Raw genomic sequence first — 3613 nt, forward strand, 5'->3', positions numbered from 1 at the left:
TCTGGCATCATCCCTCTCCTTTCCATAGCCTGAGGAAACTAAACCTCCTCAGACGGAAACCATGTGCAACTTTAGAGAAGGAGGGAGGGAGAGAGAAATGGAGCAAGGAGGGATGAAGAAAAGGAAGAAGGGTGGTAAGAAAGAAGGAGAGAGAGAGAGAAAGATGGGAGGGGAACAAAGAAACTGGAAAATGAGGGAGGGACTGGAAAAGGGACAGGATGAGAAGAAAAAAAAAAGGAAAGGGAGGGGTAGAGAGAGGGAGGGAGGGTTCATGTGTTTTGTTGAGAGTCAGTTTTGTGGCCGAGGCTAATTGCTAACAAATGTTCTAACATCGTGGAGTGAGCACCTTGAATATCTGTGGCCTTGGCCTGCGAGACAGGAAATAGTTTCTGCGAACACACACCTACACACAAACACACACAGACACATGTCAAAGCTATAATCCCTACCTGGCACCAGTTTGCACTCTTCTCAGTTTGCTCCCAATAACCTCGACTACCAGTGTCTAAAACTTACAGCAGGTGTAACTCTCGCACCAACATACACATCTGGCCATCCAGCTGACGAGGCAACTCCATCGGCTGTCTGGCATTGTAGATTTTCAGTTCTTATATTTCATCTTCTGCACTGAGTCACTGTGACACTTGGATATGGTTATGAAGTACTAAACAAGATGTATATTTCACCCTCCAGTTGGTAATATAAATAAAACATTAAAGAGGAAGGAGGGACGGGGGCAGGAGTTTTAAATAAAACTGTATGTTGAGATCTATGCTGTCTCTGTACACATGACCATATGTGTCTGCAAGTAGATGTAAGAGTATACGTAAGATATGCATGTACATGTGCAACGTGACCACATACTGTACATGTTGTGTGCATCTGTTCGTGTGTAGGCTGTGAAAACAGACTACTTCCCCATTTTGTTTTCAGAGGAATATAAAGTGTTGCTCTCTTTCTCTAAGCTCATTCTTGTAAAATAATGACATTCCAGTATTTATTGTTTCAACGCATCAATAAAGTATGCTAGTGCTTAAAATTTGTTTTGCTTGTTGTTAGGAACCAACATGACTTTATAGTTTCTTTTGTGTCATTTGTTTGAAAAATTCTCATTTATGACTCATTAACTTTAATGAAAACACATCATTCAGTTGAGAAAACAGTCCCACCACAAGATCAACAAATCCTTTTTCACAGCTGGCATTTTGACTTGACTAAGCAGGGAAAGCACAGGTGTAAATAATAACATTAACGATGGCTCCATTCCATTAATTGTCCCAGTTAGCTATGTCAGTGAGTGAGCATGCACAATACCAGAGCCCTGGAACTGGCTCAAAATGTCAAAAAGTTAGCCGAGTACAGGGTCTATTGAGTAACTGATCTGGATCTTTTGATGTGGAGTTTGTTGAGTTGTCATGGAATTGTAGATGTTCACATTTTTATTTTTCTGAGCACTTTAAAAACTTCTCTTCCATGTTGGCTTAAAACTGGAGTTCAGAGGTCATTCTTGACATTGGAAACAGCAGTAGAGAAAACAAGGTCCATTATGTCACAATGGCACTCTGTCCCAGTGTCCAGCCACTGCTATTTTGGCTCATTCATTTGTGAGGAATTTTCCAGACCTGCCCACCAGACGCCTCCAGACTTTCCACCTATCCCAGTCATCTGAGTCCCACACTCACCTGCTCACCTGTTCCTCCTTCCCAAATCATCCCAATCTGCTGCTCATTATCTCATCAGCCCCACTAGCATATATACCTGCCCAGATTTATTCACTCCTTGCTAGATTGTCAGTGTTGCAGTGTATATGTTTTATCTACAGTTAACGGCCACAATACCACAAGGATACTTTACAAAGCTTTATAAGTTGTAACAAATGGCTTTACAAATGGTTAATATGGTCACTTACTCTTACATTCATCAGGAAAATCTCTCCAATGGACTGTGTGACCACTTATCTCCTAGATCTGCAGAGTCCAGCCATAATCTTTTATTTACAACACATTAACATTTACAACTGCAAATATAATGGATTATCATTAAGATTTTGAATTAATGACTGACAAATATTTACAACTTATTAGAATGTAAAAAGGTATTAAAAAAGTTTCTACCCCTGAGCATAAAGCTGGAAGACTGTATACATGAGCCAAAGTGATTTTTCATAAACGTTATTCTCATAAATGGCTTATTACAGATCTTGAAAACATTAACATATGTTTTATTAACAACCGATGAGTCCTCTCATACAGTAAAGCCCATATAGAGTATAATTTAATGTGGTACAAAAAGTCCTTCTTCCTCAGGCAAATGGCTAACATGACAAAGAGCAAAAAGAAAACAGCAGCACATAGACACACATTTTAAATACATCATGCTGACATCATGGTCAACCAATCAAGAAAAACTATTTAAATAAACACTTTCAAGTACCAACAGCTCTAATATCCCGTAGGACATTATTTGAAGTGATTATTTGTATCAGGACATTTCAGTGCTGCCAAATTGTTTTGCACCGCATCACCATAGCAACCGTAACCAAGAGTGAATAATGTCCTTTTGAGAATTAGGCCACATCTTTCTCTCCTCTCTTTTCCTTCACTAGAAGAGTACAGCAGAGTTTTTACAGCTCTGAAAGCTACAGTACATAGAAACAAGGAGTCTATTAGGTATTTTAATGACCAGCGTTGCTCAGCTGGTCTTTGATCATCAAACCACCAGCCTTTGATTACATTGTGGAGTTTCTCAATCAGCGTAGTTCATGCACATTTCAGTGCATACTCATGCTTCTATCCACACACTCATAGAAACACAATTCCCCTAAATTGATGCCAGAATCATACAAATGTTTGAAGTCCATCTGTAGCCTGTCAGCCGCCGGTCATTCAGTACCACCAATGGGACCAATTAAAGTTAGTTAGTTTAGATTGTTTGAAGTGGGGTTGTATGAGGTACTTATCCATAGATAGTGTATTACCAACAGTAGATGGCGATTGGCACGCTACCAGTTTGGAGAGGCAGACAGAAGCTAAACAATGTAGTGCTGTGGACTGGGACAGCAGCAAAATGTATTTGGGCCACCAAAAAAAAGGCCCACCTAAAAGAATCAATATCAGTTTAAGTGTACACTATATTTAGAATATTTTCACCACTTTACCTTGCCGTCAGACAGCCCTTTCCTTTGGCACTACATTTTCTCAACCCTAGGACTTCCGTGTTCCTACGCATGCTGCACACTGTATCACACCGCAGATCAGCTGTTTGGGTCAGAGAGCGGATCTTTGGCGTATCCTGACTCTGGATAAATACCTCATACCACCCCACTTCAAAAAATCCAGGCTAACCCTTTAAACCTGGTGATAATTATGTTTTGTGTCAGAAGCCAGCAGAGCATTTCTCTTTGCATGTGAGTGTGTGTGTTGAAATTCATGCCACCGGTTGGGGACTGGCAGCAGAGCTACATGGTTTTACTTCACCAGTTGGCCGAATGAATGCTGGAGCAGCTTGGCACAGGATGCACACACACACACACACACAGACACACACACACACTACAGTACAGCCGTCTCTGTCAACCATCTGGATACCTCCACTCACACACCCACACACACAC

This window comes from Thunnus maccoyii, chromosome 17 (assembly GCF_910596095.1).
Source record: "Thunnus maccoyii chromosome 17, fThuMac1.1, whole genome shotgun sequence".
Classification (NCBI taxonomy): Eukaryota; Metazoa; Chordata; class Actinopteri; order Scombriformes; family Scombridae; genus Thunnus; species Thunnus maccoyii.